This window comes from Marmota flaviventris, chromosome X, assembly GCF_047511675.1.
Source record: "Marmota flaviventris isolate mMarFla1 chromosome X, mMarFla1.hap1, whole genome shotgun sequence".
NCBI lineage: Eukaryota > Metazoa > Chordata > Mammalia > Rodentia > Sciuridae > Marmota > Marmota flaviventris.
In genome coordinates, this window is record NC_092518.1 from 49,163,109 (window position 1) to 49,180,793 (window position 17,685).

Sequence of the window (17,685 nt, forward strand, 5' to 3'; positions counted from 1 at the left end):
GGTCAGAGTCAGGGTTAGTATTAGTTCTAGGGTTAGGGTTAGGACTCGAATTAGGGCTAGGTGTAGTGTTAGGGTTTGGTTTAGGCTAAGGGTTAGGGTCAGTGCTATGGCTCAGTTTTGCTTGAGGGCTAGGGCTAGGGTTAGGGCTAGTTTTCAAATTAGCATTAGTGTTAGAGCTAGTGTTAGGGTGTGGTTTAGGCTTAGGGTTAGGGTTAGATTTAGAGTTAGGGTTCGATCTAGGTTTAGGGCTACAGCGAAGGTTAGGGCTAGGGTTAGGGCTAGGGTTTGAGTTATCATGGGATAGGGTTGGAACTAGGGATAGGGATAGGGCAAGAGTTAGAGTTAGTCTTAGTGTTAGGGTTAGAATTAGGGCTTAATTAGGGCTAGGATTAGAGCTAGGGTTAGTATTAAGCGTGAGCCTAGGTTTATGGCTAGGGTTAAGGTTATGGTTATGATTAGGTATGATGTTATAGCTAGCTTTAGAACTAGGGCGAGGATTAAAATTAGGGTTAGGTCTATGGTTAAGGTTAGGTTTAGAATTAAGGCTAAGATTATCGCTAGGATTATGGCTAGAGTTTGTTTTAGGGTTAGGGCTTCATTAGGGCTAGGGCTAATGTCAGTTCTAGGGTTATAGTTAGAGATAGTTTTAGGATTAAGATGATTAAGGTTAGGATTAGGTTTATGGATATGGTTAGGCTTAGGGTTCAGGTTAGGTTTAGGGTAATGTATAGGTTTAGGGTTAGGAATAGGTTTAGGGTTATCCTAGGGTTAGCATTAGGGTTAGGATGAGGATTAGGGTAATGGATAAGGTTACAGCTGGGGTTAGGGCTAGGTTTATGGTTAGGATTAAGGCTAGGGTTAGGTTTTGGGTTATGGCAAAGTTAGGGTTAGGATTAGGTTTAGGGTAAGTGTTAGGGCTAGAATTAGGGTTATGATTAGGGTTAAAGGTAGTGTTAGGGCTCCGATTAGGGATAAGTTTTGAGTTAGGTTAGGGCTAGGTTTAGGGCTGCAGCTAATGTAAGAACTAGGGTTATGATTAGAACTAGTTTTAGGGTTAGGGTTAGGTCTAGGTCTAGGGTTACGGTTAGGTTTAGGTTTGAGTGATGTTTAGAGCTAGGATTAGTGTGAGGGTCAGAGTCAGAGTCAGGGTTTGTTTTAGGGTTAGGGATAGGACTCGAATTAGAGCTAGGTTATGGCTAGGTGTAGGCTTAGGGTTTGGTTTATGTTAAAGGTTAGGGTTAGGGCTATGGCCTGGGTGTTTTGTAGGGCTAGGGCTACGTTAGGGCTAGTTTTAGGATTAGCATTAGTGTTACGGCTTGTGTTAGTGAGAGGTTTAGCTTAGAATTAGGGTTAGATTTAGAGTTAGGGTTAGATATAGGATTAGGGCTAGGGCTAGGGTTAGGGTTCATGTAAAGGCCAGTGACAGGATTATGGTAATGTATAGGGTTAGAGCTAAAAATAGGACTATGGCAGGAGTTAGAGTTAGTCTTAGGGCTAGGGTTAGTTTAGGTTTAGAGCTAAATTAGGGCTAGTATTAGGTCTAGCGTTTGTGTTAGGGTTAGGCCTAGTTTAGGCTTAGGTTTAGATTTAGGGATAGGGTTAGGTTTAGGGGAAGGGATGGGGTTAGAGCTAGTTTTAGGGCTAGGTTGAAGGTTAGAATTTCGGTTAGGGCTAGGGTTATGATTTGGTTCAGTAATAAGGCTAGGTTTAGGGCTTGGATGAGGGCTAGGGTTTGTTTTAGGGTTATGGCAAGAATTAGGGCTAGGGCTTGTGTCAGGTCTAGGCTTACATTAGGAATAGATTGAGGGTTAGATTATGGCTAGGTCTAGTGTAAGGGTTAGGTTTAGTATAAGGGTCAGTTTTAGAGCTTGGGGTATTATTAGGGTTAGAATTAGGTTTTGGGTTTGGTTTTGGGCTAGGACTAGTGTCAGGTCTAGGCTTACATTAGGGATAGATTGAGGGTTAGATTTATGGCTAGGTCTAGTGTAAGGGTTAGGTTTAGTATAAGGTCAGGTTTAGAGCTTGGGGTATTATTAGGGTTAGAATTAGGTTTTGGGTTTGGTTTAGGTTAGGGTTTAGGTTTAGAGCTTGAATTAGCATTAGGGTTTGGTTAGGATAATGATAGGTTTGATTTTAGGGTTCTTGTTAGGTGTAGGGTAATTGATAGGGTTAGAGTTAGTAAAAGGGTTAGGGTTAGGCCTAAAGTTAGCCTTAGGGTTATGGTTGTGCTTAGGGTAAGGGATAGGGTTAGGGCTAGAGTTATGGATATTACTAGGGCTAGAGTTAGGTTTAGGCCTAGAGTTATGGTTAGGTTTAGGTTTAGGATATGGTTTAGAGTTTGAGCTAGTGTTAGTGCTAGGGCAAGGATTAGGTTTAGGGTTAGGTCTAGGTTATAGTTAAGGTTAGGGTCAAGGTTAGTGTTAAGGTTAGGACTAGGTTTATCATTAGGTTTAGGGTATTGGATAGGGTTTGATGTTGTGTTTGGGTTGGGTTAAGGTTAGGTTTCAGCTTAAGGTTAGGGTTAGGGATAGGTTTAGGGTTAGGTTTAGAGTAAGGTTAGGGTTTGAGCAAGGGTTAGCTCTATGGCAAGGGTTAGGTTTATGGTTATGTCTTGGGTTAGGGTTAGGGTAGATTTAGGGTAAGGGCTAGGGTTATCATCAGGGTTAGGGTTAGGGTTAGGATAATGGGTAGGGTTAGAGCTAGGGGTATGTATAAGGTTATCATTAAGGTTAGGGTTAGAGTTAGGGTAATATGTAGGTTTAGATCTAGGGTTAGGGATAGGGTTAAGGTTAGTATTAGGGCTAGCGTTAAGGTTAGGTTTAGGTTTAGACCATGGGTTAGTGTTAGTGCTAGGTTAAGTTTAAGGGTTAGGGATTGAGCTAGTGTTTGGACTTGGACAAGAATTAGAGTTAGAGTCAGTGTGAGGGTTAGGGCTTGGTTAGTATTAGGGTTAGGGTTAGGGTTATGTTAATGGATAGAGTTAGAGGTAGGTTTTGGCCTATGGTGATGGCTAGTTTCAGGGTTAGTGATATGGCTAGGTCTAGTGTTAAAGTTATGTTTTTTTGTTAGGATAAGGTTTAGAGCTAGGGTTTTTGTTATGGTAAGGGTTTGTGTTACAGTAAGGGTCAGTGTTTGGGTTAGGGTTAGGTTTACTGTTAGGGCCAGCATTAGGGCTAGGGTTTGGTTTAGGGGTAGGGTTAGTGTTTAGGGTTATTATTAGGGCTAGGACTAATTTTTTGGGTAGGGAAAGCCCTAGATTTATCACTAGATGAAGGATTAAGTGTAGGTCTAGGTCTAGTGTTAGGGTTAGGTTTAGGTATAGGGTTACAGGTAGTGCCAATGTTAGGGGTCGGTGTAGGGTTAGGGTTTAGACCTATGGTTAGTGTTAGGTCGGTTTAGGTTTAGACCTATGGTTAGTGTTAGGGTCAGAATAAGGGTCAGGGTTAGGGTTAGGGTTTTGTATAGTGATAGAGCTATATTGAGGGTTAAGGTTAGGACTAGTAATAGAGTTAGGTTTTGGGTTAGGCTAAGAATTAGGTTTAGGACTAGGGTAGCTTTAGGTTTAGAGTTTGGCTTAGGGTAAGGGATAGGGTTAGTGCTAGTGTTAGGGCTAGGGTTAGGGTTAGGGTTAGGGCTAAGGTTAAGTTTAGGGTTAGGGTTAAAGCTAGAGTTAGAGATTGGATTAGGGCTAGGTTAGGTTTTGTGTTAGCTTTAGGGCTACGGCTAATGTAAGAACTAGGGTTACATTTAGGGCTAGTTTTAGGGTTAGTATTACGTCTAGGTTTAGTGTTTGGTTAGGTTTAAAGCTAGGGTTATGTTTAGAGTAATGGATAGGTTAGGGTTAGCAAATATGTTAGGGTTAGGCCGAGGGTTAGCATTAGGGTTAGGATTAGGGTTAGGGTTAGGGTTAGGGTAATGAATAGGGTTAGAGCTAGGGTTAGGGCTAGGGTTATGGTTAGTGTTAGTGTTAGGGTTAGTGTTAGGTTTAGGGTTAGTGCAAGGATTAAAGTTAGGGTTAGGTTTAGGGTAAGGGTTGGGACTTGGTTTAGGTTTAGATTTAGCGTTAAAGCTAGGGTTTGGGCTTGAATTAGGGCTAGATTTTGGATTACATTAGGGCTAGTGTTAGGGATACAGCTAATGTAAGAACTAGGGTTATGATTAGGGCTAATTTAGGGTTATGGTTAGGGCTAAGTCTAGTTGTATGGTTAGGTTAAGTTCAGGGTGATGTTTTGAGCTAGGGTTCCTGTTAGGTTCAGAGTCAGGGTCAGGGTTAGTTTTAGGGTTGGGGATAGGACTCGAATTAGGGGTAGGCTTAGGGCCAGATGTAGGGTTAGGATTTGGTTTACATTAAGGGTTAGGGTTAGTCTATGGCTCGTTATGTTTTAGGGCTAAGGCTAAAGTTAAGTGTAGCTTTACGATTAATGTTAGTGATATTCCTAGTGATAGGGTGAGTTTAGGGTTAGGGGTACATTTAGAGTTATGGTTAATTCTAGGGTTAGGGCTATGGCTAGGGTTAGGGCTAAGGTTAGGTCTAGTGTTTGGGTTATGGTAAGGGATAGGGTTAGAACTAGGAATAGAGCTAGGGCAATAGAGTTAGTCTTAAGACTAGGGTTAGAGTTTAGTTTAGGACTAAATTAGGGCTAGGAATATGTCTAGGATTGGTGTTAGGGTTAGGCCTAGGGTTAGGGCTATGTTTAGGATTAGGTTTAGGGTTAGGTTTAGGGGAAGGGATGGAGTTATAGCTGGGTTTAGGGCTAGGGCAATGATTAGAATTAGGTTTAGGCCTAGGGTTAGTTTTGTGTTAGGATTAAGGCTAGATTTGGGGTTAGGATGAGGTCTAGGATTTGTGTTAGGGTTAGGGCAAGTTTTAGGGATAGGGATAATCTCAGGTTTAGGGTTACGGCTAGGGATAGTTATAGGGTTAGGTTCATGGCTAGGTCTAATGTTAGGTTTAGGGTAAGGGCCAGGTTAAGTGTAAGGTGTATTTTTAGGGTCAGGGTCAGGTTTCAGGTTTGTGTTAGGTTAATTATTAGGGTTAGGGCTCAAATTAGCATTAGGGTTAGAATTAGGGTTAGGTTTATGGATAGGTTTAGGTTTAGGATTCAGGTTAAGATTAGGGTAATTGGTAGGGTTAGGGTTAGTGATAGGGTTAGGGTTAGGCCTAGGGTTAGTATTTGGGTTAGGGTTATTGCTAGGTTAATGAATAGCATTAGAGATAGGATTAGGGCTAGAGGTAGGGTTATGGTTAGAGCTAGGGCTAGGGTTAAGGTTGGGTTAGGTTTAGGGTACAGATTAGGTTTTGAGCTAGGGTTAGTGCTAGGGTGAGGGTTAGGTTTAGGATTATGTCTAGGGTTAGATTTGTGGTTAAGGTTAGGGTTAGTGTTAGGGTTAGGGCTAAGGTTATCTTTAGAGATAGGTTAATAGATAGGGTTAGTGTCAGGTTAGAGTTAGGGGTAGTTTTAGGTTTAGGGTTAGTGTTTAGGGTTAGGGCTAAGAATATCATTAGAGATAGTGTAATGGATAGGGTTAGATGTCAGGTTAGGTTTAGGGGTAGTTTTAGGTTTAGGGTTAGTGTTAGAGTAAGGGTTAGGGTTTTATCTAGGGTTAAGGCTATGATGAGGGTTAGGTTTAGGGTTAGGTCTAGAATTAGGATTACAATTAGGATTAGAGCTAGGGTGATCATTAGGTTTAAGTTTCAGTTTAGGGTAATGGAAAATTTTAGAGATAGTATTAGGCTAGTGTTAACAATATGATTAGAACTAGGATTAGGATTAGGATTAGGTTTAGGGATAGGGCTAGGGTTATGTTTACGGTTCAGTTTTGGGTTTTATCTAGGGTTAGGTCTAAGCGAGGGTAGGGTTTACGTGAGGGTTAGGCTTAGGGTAAGGGATAAGGTTAGGTTAGGATTAGGGTTACGGTTACCCTTTGGCCTAGATTTAGGCCTAGGATTAAGGCTAGGTTTTGTGTTAGGTTTAGAGCTAGTTTTAGTGCTATGGTAATGTAAGGGTTATGTTTATGGTTATGACTAGGTCTAGTATTAGGTTTAGGTTTCATTAGGGTCAGTTTTATAGCTAGGGTTAGTGTTAATGTAAGGGTCTGTGTTTGGATTAGGGTTAGGATTAGGGCTAGAGCCAGAATTAGGATTGGTTAAGTCTACAGGTAAGGTTAGTGTTTGGCTTAGGTTAAGGGTTATCATTAAAGCTAGGACTAGGTTTTTGTTTAGGTCTTCATTAAAGATATGGCTAGATTTAGGATTAGGTTTAATCTAGGGCTAGTGTTAGGGTTAGGTTTAGATATGGGGTTATGGGTAGGGCTAGTGTTAGGGTTTGGTTTAGGTTCAGGGTCAGAATAAGGGTCAGGGTTGGGGTTAGGATTTGGGTTATGGTTATAACAAGAATGAGGGCTAGGTTTAGGACTAGTAATACGGTTGGGGTTTGGGTTAGACTAAGGATTAGTTTTAGGACTAGAGTTAGCATTAGGGTTGGGGTTTGGCTAGAGTAAAGGATAAGGTTAGAGCTAGGATTAGAGCTAGGGTTCGGGTTAGGGTTAGGGCTAGTGTTAGGGTTAGGGTTAGGGTGAAAGCTAGGTTTAGGTCTCAGATTTGGGCTAGGTTTTGGTTAGCATTAGGTTTAAGGTTACAGGTAATGTATGATCTAGGGTTATGATTAGAATTAGGGTTAGGACTAGGTCTAGTGTTAGGGTAAGGTTTAGGTTTAGGGTGATGTTTATAGATAGGGTTATTGTTAATGTCAGAGACAGGTTCAGGGGTAGTTTTAGGGTTATGATTAGGACTCGAATTAGGGCTAGGCTTAGGGCTAGATGTAAGGTTAGAGTTTGGTTGAGGTAAAAGTTTAGGTTTAGTGTTATGGCTCAGTTTTGTTTTAGGGCTAAGCCTATGGTTAGGGCTAGTAATAGGATTAGCATTAGGGTTAGGGCTAGTATTAGGGTTAGGTTTAGGTGTAGAATTAGGGTTAGATTTAGAGTTAGGTTTACATCTAGGGTTAGTGCAAGGTGTAATGTTAGGGCTAGGGTTATTCCAGGCTTAGGGCTAGGAATAAGGTTATGGTAAGTGATAGGGTTAGAATTAGGGCTAGGGCTAGGATGAGAGTTATAGTTAGTCTTAAAGCTAGGGTTAGGGTTAGGTTTAGGATTAGGGCTAAGGTTAGTGTTAGGGTTAGTCCTAGGGTTAAGGTTAGGGCTAGGGTTAGTGTTAGGTTTAGAGTTTGGGTTTGGTTTAGGGTAAACGATGGGGTTATAACTAGGTTTAGGGCTAGGGAAAGGGTTAGAATTAGGGTTAGGTTATGATTAAGGCTACATTTTGGGCTAGGATGAGAGCTAGTGTTCGTGTTAGGGTTGGGGATAGGATTAGGGCTAGGGCTAATGTCAGGTCTATGGATACAGTTAGGGATAGGTTTCTAGTTATGTTTATGGTTATGTCTAGTGTAAGGGTTAGATTTAAGGTAAGGGTCAATTACAGCTATGTGTATTATTAGGGTAAGTGTGCGACTTAAGGTTTGGTTTAAGTTAAGGTTTAGGTTTAGGGCTTGAATTAGCATTAGGGTTAGAATTAAGGTTATGTAATGAATAGGCTTAGGATTAGGGTTCAGGTTAATTTTAGGGTAATGGATAGATTTAGGGATTGCTTTAGGGTCAGGGTTAAGCCTCGGGTTAGCATTAGGGTTAGGATTATGGTTAGGGTAATGGATAGAATTAGAGCTAGGGTTAGGGCTAAGGTTATGGTTAGGATTAGGGCTAGGATTAGGGTAGTGGATATAATTAGAGCTATGTTTATGGCTATGGTTAAGGTTAGGATTAGGGCTAGTGTTAGGTTAGTGTTTGGGATAGGGCTAGGGTTATCTTAAGGGTAAAGGTTAGGCTTTGAGCTAGGGTTAGGTCTAAAGCGAGGCTTAAGGTTAAGGTTAGGACTAGGGTTAGGTTTAGGGTTACACTTAGGGCTGTTCAGGCCTAGGATTAGGGCTAGGTTTTGTGTTAGTTTAGGCCTAGGGTTAGGGACATGGGTAATGTAAGAGCTAGGGTTATGATTAGGGCTAGTTTTAGGATTAGGGTTATGGCTAGGTCTAGTGTTAGGATTAGGTTTTGGGTTAGGGTGAGCTTTGGAGCTAGGATTATGTTAGGTTCAGGGTCAGTGTTCAGGTTAGAATTAGTGTTGGGGTTAGTACCAGAATTAGGTCTAGGGTTAGGTCTACGGTAGGGTTAGTGTTTGGGTTAGGTTAAGGGTTATTGTTAGGGCTAGGGCTAGGTTGTTGTTCAAGTCTAGGGTTAGAGATATGGTTAGATTTAGGATTAGTTTTAGGTATAGGGCTAGTGTTAGGTTTAGGTTTAAGTATAGGATTACCAGTTTAGGTTTATGTTTAGGATTAGTGTTCGGTTTTGGGTTAGAGACAGGTTTAGACCTACAGTTAGTGTTAGGGTCAGAATAAGTGTCAGGGTTAGGGTTTGGGTTTGGGTTAGGGTTAGAGCTAGAATGAAGGTTAGAGTTAGGACTAGTAATAGTGTTAGGGTTTGGTTAGGCTATGGATTAGGGTTAGGACTAGGGTTAGCATTAGGTTTAGGGTTTAGCTTAAGGTAATAAATAGGGTAAGAGCTAGGATTAGAGCTAGGGTTAGGGTATGGGTTAGGGCTAGTTTTAGAGTTAGGCTTAAAAATCGGGTTATTGCTCAGATTAGGGCATTCGGTTGGGGCTAGTGTTAGGCCTACAACTCATGTATGAACCAGGGTTATGATTATGGCTACTTTTTGGGTAAGTGTTATGGCTAGGTCAATTTAGGGTTAGGGTTAGCATTAGCGTGATGTTTAGAGCTAGGGTTAGTGTTAGGGTCATGGCCAGTGTTTGGGTTATAGTTAGGGTTAGGGTTAAACCCAGAATTATCACTAGAGTTAGGTCTAGGGGTAGGGTTAGTGTTTGTGTTAGGTTAAGGTTTATCATTAGGGCTAGGGCTAGGATTTTGTTTAGGTGTAAGCCTAGAGATATGGTTAGATTTAGGATTAGGTTTAGGTCTAGGGATAGTGTTAGGGTTAGGTTTAGGAATAGGTTTATTTCTAGTGCTAATTTTAGGGTTCAGTATAGGGTTAGGGTCAGGTTTAGACCTACAGTTACCATTAGGGTCAGAATAATTGTCAGGTTTGAGTTATGGTTAGAGCTAGAATGAGGGCTAGGGTTAGCACTAGTAATAGGGTTAGGGTTTGGGTTAGGCTACGGATTAGGGTTAGGCCTGGGGTTAGCATTAGGGTTAGAGTTAGCTTAGGGTAAGGGATAGGATTAGAGCTAGGGTTAGGGCTATGTTTAGGGTTAGCGTTAGGGCTAGTGTTAGGTTTAAGTTTAGGGTTTAAGCTAGGGTTAGGTCTTGCATTAAGGCTAGGTTTTGGTTAGAGTTAGGGCTAGGTTTACAGTTATGGCCAATGTATGGACTAGGGTTTCGATTTGGGCTAGTTATAGGATTAGGGTTAGGACTAGGTCTAGTGGTAGGATTAGGTATAACATTAGGGTGATGTTTAGAGCTAGGGTTAGTGTTAGGGTCAAATTCAAGGTCAGAGTAGTTTTAGGATTAGGGTTTGGACTCAAATTAGGGCTAGGGTTAGGGCTAGATGTAGGTTTAGGGTTTGGTTTAGGTTAAGTTTTAAAGTTAGGGCTATGGCTCGGTTTTGTTTTAGGGCTAGGGCTATGGTTAGGGCTAGTTTTAGGCTTAGCATTAGGTTTAGGGCTAGTGTTAGGTTTAAATTTAGGCTTAGGGTTAAAGTTAGATTTAGATTTAGGATTAAATCTAGGGTTAGGTCTAGGGATAAGTATAGGGCTACTGTTAGGTCTTGGTTTATGGCTAGGATTAGGGTTATGGTAAGGGATAGGGTTAGAACTAGGAATAGGGCTAGGGTGAGAGTGAGAGTTAGTTTTATGGCTAAGCTTAGTGTTTGATTAGGTATAGGGCTTAATTAAGGCTAGTAATAGGGCTAGGTTTATGGGTATGTTTAGGTCTAGGGTTAGTTTTAGGCTTAGGGTTAGGTTTAGCGTAAGCGATGGGGTTAGAGCTAGAGATAGGGCTAGGGTGAAGGTTAGAATTAAGGTTAGGGCTAGGGTTTCATTAGAGTTATGATTAAGGCTAGGTTTAGGGCTAGGATGAGGGCTAGGGTTTGTGTTAGGGTTAGGGCTAGGATTAGTGTTAGGGCAAATGTTAGATCTTGCGTTATGGTTAGGGATAGTTTTAGGGTTAGGTTTAGGGCTATGTTTAGTGTAAGTGTTAGGTTTAGGGGAAGGATCAAGTTTAGAGCTAGGGATATTATTAGGGTCAGGGTCAGGTTTAGGGTTTTGTTTAGGTTAGGGTTTAGGATTAGGGCTCGATTTAGCATTAGGGTTTGGGTTAGGGTAATGATAGGGTTTGGTTTAGGGTTCAGGTTAGATTTAGCATAATGTATAGGGTTACAGTTAGGGATAGGGTTAGATTTAGGCCTAAGGTTAGCATTATAATTAGGGTTATGTTTAGGGTAATTGATAGGGTTAGAGCTAAATTTAGGGCTAGGGTTATGGATAGGATTAGGGCTAGGGTTAGTGTTAGGGTTATGGGTTTGGTTTGTGTTAAGGTTAGGGCTAGAATTACGGCTAGGGCAAATGTCAGGTCTAGGGTTATCATTAGGGTTAGTTTTAGGGTTAAGTTTATGGCTAGGTCTAGTATAAAGGTTAAGTTTAGGGTTAGTGTCAAGGTTAGAGCTAGGTATATTATCATGGGAAGGGTCAGAGTTAGGGTTTGGGTTAGGTTAAGGTTTAGGGTTAGGGCTCAAATTAGCATAAGGATTAGGGTTAGGGTACTGATAGGGTTAGGTTTAGAGTTCAGGTTAGGTTTAGGTTAATGAAATAGGTTAGGGATAGGGATAAGTTTAGGGTTAGGCCTAGGGTTACCATTAGAGTTATGGTTATGGTTAGGGTAATGGATAAGGTTAGAGCTAGTGATAGGGCTAGGGTAATGGTTAGAATTCTGGCTAGTGTTAGGGTAAGGTTTAGGACTAGGTTCTGGGTTAGGGTTAGGTTTAGGGTTAGTGTTAAATCTAGGGTTAAGGCTCAGATTAGAGCTTGGTTTGGGGTTTGGTTAGGGCTAGGCTTATGCTATAGCTAATGTAGAAACTAGTGTTAAAATTAGTGCCAGTTTTAGGGTTAGGGTTAGTGTTAGGGTTAGGTCTAGTGTTATGGTTAGGTTTAGGGTTAGGGTGATGTTTAGAGCAAGGGTTATTGTTAGGGTCACTGTCAGAGTCAGGGTTAGTTTTAGGGTTAGGGTTAGAACTCGAATATGGCTAAAGTTAGTACTAGGTGTATGGTTAGGGTTTGGTTTAGGGTTAGGGTTAAGGATATAGGTTGGTTTTGTATTAGGGCTAGGGCTAAAGTTATGGCTAGATTATAGATTAGCATCAGGGGTTAGGGCTAGTGTTAGGTTGAGGTTTAGGCTTAGAGTTACTGTTAGATTTAGTTAGGTGTAGATCTAGGGTTAGGTTTAGGACTAGGGTTAGGTTTAGGGTGAGGTTTAGGCTTATGGTAACGAATATGATTTGAACTAGGGATACGGCTAGGGTGAGATTTGAGTTAGTCTTAGTAGTAGTCTTAGGGTTAGGGTTAGGGTTAGGGCTAAATTAGGACTAGGATTAAGGCTAGGGTTAGGGCTAAATTAGGGCTAGGATTAGGGCTAGGGTTAGTGATAGTGTTAGGGTTAAATTAGGGCTAGGATTAGGGCTAGAGTTAGGGTTAGGTTTAGGGCTAAATTAGGGCTAGGATTAAGGCTAGGTTTAGTGTTGTGGTTAGACCAAGGGGTTGGGCTAGAATTAGGGTTAGCATTGGTGTTAATGTTAAATTTAGGGGAATGGGTGAGACTATAGCTAGCTTTAGGGCTAGGGTGAGGGTTAGAATTAGGATTAGGCCTAGGGTTATTGTTTTAATTAAGGTTAGGGTTAGGGTTAGGGTGATGGATATAGTTAGAGCTAAAGTTCAGGCTACGTTTAACGTTAGGATTAGGGTTAGGGTTAGGGTTAGGGTTTAGGATAGAGCTAGGGTTATGTTTAGTGTAAAGGTTAAGCTTTGAGCTAGGGTTAGGTCTAAGGCGAGGCTTAGGTTAGGGCTAGGTGTAGGGCTAGGGTTAGGATGAGGGTTATGCTTAGAGCTAAGATTAGGCCTAGGACTAGGGCTAGGTTTTGTGTTAGATTTTGTGTTAGGTTTAGGACAATGCATAATGTAAGTACTAGGGTTATGTTTAGGGCTAGTTTTAGGGTTAGGGTTATGGCTAGGTCTAGTGTTAGGTCTAGGTTTTGGGTTAGTGTCAGGTTTAAAGCTAGGTTCAGTGTTAGAATCAGGGTCAGTTTTGGGGATAGGTTTAGGGTTAGGGTTAGATCCAGAATTAGGACTAGGTTTAGAACTAGGGGTAGGGTGTTTGGTTGAGGTCAAGGGTTAGTGTTAGGACTAGTGCTAGGTTTTTGTTTAAGTCTAGGTCTAGAGTTATAGCTATATTTAGGATTACCTTTGGGTCTAGGTCTAGTGTTAGGCTTAGGTATAGGTAAAGGGTTACCAGTAGAGCTAATGTTAGGATTTCGTTTAGGGTTAGGTCAGGTTTAGACCTAGGGTTACTGTTAGGGTCAGATGAGGGTCAGGGTTAGGTTTAGAGGTAGAATGAGGGCTAAGGTTAAGACTAAAATATGGTTAGACTTTAAGTTAGGCTAAGGATTAGGATTAGAACTAGGGTTAGCATTTGGGTTAGGGTTTGGCTTAGTGTAAGGAATAGGGTTAGAGTTAGGGTTAGGACAAGTGTTAGGGTTAGGGTTAGGGCTACTATTAGGGTTAAAGTTAGGGTTAGGGCTCAGATTAGGGGTAGAATTTGTGTTAGGGTTAGGGCTATGGTTAGGACAATGACTAATGTATAAACTAGGGTTATGATTAAGGCTAGTTTGGGGTTAGGTTAAGGCTAGATATAGTGTTAGGATTAATTTAAGGTTAGGGTGATTTCTAGAGCTAGGATTAGTGATAGGGTCAGGGTTAGTTTTAGAGTTTTTTTAGGGCTAGTTGTAGGATTAGGGTTTGATTTAGGTTAAGGGTTAGGATTAGGGCTATGGCTTGGTTTTGGTTTATGGTTAGGGCTAGGGATAGGGCAAGTTTTAGGATTAGCATTATAGTTAGGGGTAGTTTTAGCGTTTGGTTTAGGCTTATTGTTACAGTTAAATTTAGAGTTAGGTTTAGATTTAGACTTAGGCTTAGATCTATAGTTAGGATTAAGGCTAAGGATAGAACTAGGGCTAGGGCTAGGGCAAGAGTTAGAGTTAGTCTTATGGCTAGGTTTAGGGTTAGGATAGGAGTAAATAAAGGCTAAGATTAGCACTAGGCTTTGTGTTAGGCCTAGATTTAGGGAGAGGATTAGGGTTAGGTTTAGGTTTATGGTTAGTTTTTGGGTACAGGATGAGGTTATAGGTAGGTTTAGGGCTAGGGTGAAGAATAGAATTGGGGTTAGGGCTCAGGTTATGGTTCAAGTTAGGATTAAGCCTAGGTTTAGGGCTAGGATTACAGCTAGGGCTAATTTTAGGTCTAGTGTTACGGTTAAAAATAGTTTTAGGGTTAGGTTTATGGCTACATCTAGTATAAGGGTTAGGTTTAGGGTTAGGGTCAGGTTTAGTGCTAAGGGTACTATTAGGGTCAGGGTCACGATTAGTGTTTTGGATAGGTTAATGCTTAATGTTAGGGCTCAAATTAGCATTAGAGTTAGGATTAGGATAAAGATAGTGTTAGGTTTAGGTTTCAGGTTAGATTTAGGGTAATGGATAGGGTTAGGATTAGGGATACAGTTAGATTTAGGCCCAGGTTTACCATTAGGGTTAGGGTTATGGTTAGGGTAATGGATAGGGTTAGAGATGGGGTACAGCTAGGGTTAATGTTATGATTATTGATAGGGTTAGGCTTAGAATTAGGGTTAAGGTTAAATCTAGGGTTAAGGCTAGGGTTATAGTTACCATTAGTGATAGGGTTAGGGTTAGGGGTACATCTAGGAATAGTGCTCAAAATAAGGCTAGGTTTTGGGTTAAGTTAAGGCTAGGTTTAGGGTTATGGCTAATGTAAGTACCAGGGTTGCGATTAGGGCTAATTTTAGGGTTAGGGTTAGGGCTAGGTCTATTGTTAGTTTTAGGTATAGGGTTAGGGTGATGTTTAGAGCTAGGGTTAGTGTTAAGGTCAGAGTCAGGGTCAGGGTTAGTTTTAGAGTTTGGCTTAAAACTTCAATTAGGGCTAGAGTTATGGCTAAGTGTAGGGTTAGGGCTTAGTTTATATTAAAGGTTAGGATTAGGTCTGTGGCTTGGTTTTGTTTTAGGGCTAGGGTTAGTGCTAGTTTTAGGATTAGCCTTAGGGTTAGGGCTAGTGTTAGGTTTAGGTTTGGGTTAAGGGTTAGGGTTAGATTTAGAGTTAGGGTTAGATCTAGGGTTGCTACTAGGGCTATGAATAGGGCTAGTGTTAGACCTATGGTTTGGGCTAGGATTAGGGTTCCAGTAAAGTATAGGGTTAGAACTAGGGTTAGGACTAAGGTGAGACTTACAGTTAGCCTTTGGACTAGGGTTAGGGTTAAGGTTAGGGATAGGGCTAAATTAGGTCTAAGATTAGGGCTAGGTTTAGTGTTAGGGTTAGGCCTAGGGTTATGGTTAGGGTTATAATTAAGGCTATGCTTAGGGCTAGGATAAGGGCTAGGGTTTGTGTTAGGGTTAGGGCTAGTATCATGGCTAGGGCTAATATCAGTTTTAGGGTTAGTTTTATGGCTAGGTCTAGTGTAAGGGTTAGGTATAGGGTAAGAGTGAGGTTTAGAGCTAGGGGAATTATTAGGGTCAGTGTCAGTGTTAGGGTTTGGTTTAGGTTTGAGTTTAGGGTTATGGCTCGAATGAGCATTAGGGTTAGGGTTAGTGTAATGATTGGATTAGGTCTAGGGTTCAGGGTAGGTTTAGGGTAATTGATAAATTTGGGGATAGTGATATGTTTAGGGTTAGGCCTAGGGTTAACATTAGGGTAAGGGTTATGTTTAGGGTAATAATATAGTTAGACTTGAGGTTAGGGCTAGAGTTATGGTTAGGATTAGGTCTTGATTTAGGGTTAGGGTGAGAGTTAAAACTAGGGTTAGGTTAGGGTTATGTTTAGTGTAAGGTTTAGGTTCTAAGATATGGTTTGGGATAGGCTGAGAGTTAGATTCAGGATTAGGTCTAGGGATAGGATTAGGGTATATTTTGGGTTAGGGTTAGGGTTAGGATTACACCTAGAATTAGTGGTAGTGTCAGTAAAAGGGTCAGGGTTAGTGTTAGGGTTTTGGATAGGGTTAGATCTAGAATGAGGGCAAGGGTAAGGGCTATTAATAGGTTTAGTGTTTTGGTTAGCCTAAGGATTAGGGATAGGTCTAGGGTTACCCTTAGGTTTAGGGTTTTGCTTTGGTAAGGGATTTGTTTAGAGCTAGGGTTACAGCTATGGTTATGGTTAGAGTTAGGGTTAAAGCTAGGTTTAGGGCTCGGATTAGGCCTAGGTCTTATGTTAGGGTTAGGACTAGGGTTAGGGCAATGGCTAATGTAAGAACTAGGGTTACCATTAGGGTTAGTTTTAGTGTTAGGGTATGGGTTAGGTTTAGTGTTAGGGTTAGGTTTAAGGTTAGGGTGATATTTATAGCTAGGGTTCGTGTTAGGATAAGAGTCAGGGTCAGGCTTAGTTTTAGGGTTAGAGTTAGGACTCGAATTAGGGCTAGGGTTACAGTTAGGGTTCAGTTTAAGGTGAGGGCAATGTTTAGAGCTAGGGTGAGTGTTAGGATATGAGTCAGTGTCAGGTTGGTTTTAAGGTTAGGGTTAGGACTCTAATTAGGGCTAGGGTTAGGTGTAGTTGTAGTGTTAGGATTTGGTTTAAGTTAAGGTTTATGGGTAGGGCTCATACTCCATTTTGTTTTAGTCCTAGGGTTAGGGTTAGTGCTAGTCTTAGTGTTAGGCTTAGGCTTAGGGTTAGGGTTAAATTTGGAATTAGGGTTAGATCTAGGGTTAGGGTTAGAACTAAGGATACTGCAAGGGTTATGTCTAGGTTTAGGGTTATGGTAAGGGATAGGGTTAGAACTAGGGCTAGGGATAGGGCAAGAGTTAGTCTTAGGGATAGGGTTAGGGTTAGGGTTAGAGATAGGGCTAAATTAGGGGTAGGATTACTGCTAGGTTTAGTGTTTAGTTTAAGCCTAGGGTTAGGGTTAGGGTTTGTTTAGAGTTTAGAGTTAGAGTTTAGAGTTTAGTTTTAGAGTTAGGGCAAAGTTTGGGGTAAGGGATGGCTTTATAGCTAGGTTTAGAGGTAGGGTGAGAGTTAGAATTAGGGTTAGGGCTGTGGATAGGGTTAGGGTTATGATTAAGGCTAGGTTTAGGGCTAGGCTGAGGGCTAGGTGTTTTTTTTTTTTTTTTTTTTTTTTTTTAGGGTTAGGGCTAGGATTAATGCTAGGGCTAATTTTAGGTATTATGGTTAAAGATAGTTTTAGGGTTAGGATTATGGGTACGTCTAGTGTAAGGGTTGGTTTAGGGGTTAGCGTCAGGTTTAGAGCTAGGGGTATTATTAGGGTCAAGTTCTGGGTTAGGGTTCGGGATAGGTTAAGGTTTAAAATTAGGGCTTGAATTAGCTTAGGGTTAGGGTTATGGTTATGGTAATGGGTAGAGTTAGAAATCAGTTTAGGGCTAGGGTTATGGTTATGATTAGGGCTAGGTTTGGGTTAAGTTAGTGCTAGGGTTAGGATTACAGCTAATATAAGTACTAGGGTTATGATTACGGCTAATTTTAGTGTTTTAGGTCTAGGTTTACTGTTAGGTTTAGGTTTAGGGTTAGGGTGATGTTTACACCTCTGGTTAATGTTATGGTCAGAGTAAGGGTCAGGATTAGTTTTAGGGTTTGGCTTAAAACTCGAATTAGGGATGGGTTTAGGGCTAGGTGTAGGGTTAGGGCTTAGTTAGGTTAAGGGTTAGGGTTAGAGCTTTGGCTCGGTTTGGTTTTAGGGCTAGGATTAGGATTAGGAAAATTTTTAGGATTAGTGTTAGGGTTAGGGCTAGTCTTAGATTTAGGCTTAGGCTTCGGTTTAGGGTTAAATTTAGAGTTAGGTTTTTATCTAAGATTAGTGCTAGGGCTAAGGATAGTTTAAGGGTTAGGACTAGGATTTGGGATAGGATTATGTTTATGGGAAGGGATAGGATTAGAACGAGTGATAGGGCCAGTGTGAGAGTTAGAGTTATTCTTAGGGCTAGGGTTAGTGTTAGGGCTAGGGTTACAGCTAGTTTTAGAATTAGCATCAGGGTTAGGGCTAGTTTTAGGCTTAGGCATTGAGTTAGGGTTAAATTTAAAGTTAGGTTTCGATCTAGTGTTAAAGCTGGGGCTAAGAATAGGGCAATTGTGATGAAAAGGGTTAGGGTTAGAGTTAGGGTTACGTTTAGGGTAAGAGATGTGGTTTTGGCTAGGTTTATGGTTAGGGAAAGGGTTAGTATTAGGGTTAGGGCTAGAGTTATGGTTATGGTTAGGGTTATGATTAAGGTTAGATTTATGGCTAGGATGAGGTTTATGGTTTGTTTTAGGGTTAGGGATAGTATTAGGGCTAGGGCTAATGTCAGGTCTAGGGTTAAAGTTAGGGCTAGATTTAGTGTTATATTTATGGCTTGGTCCACTGTAAGGATTGGGTT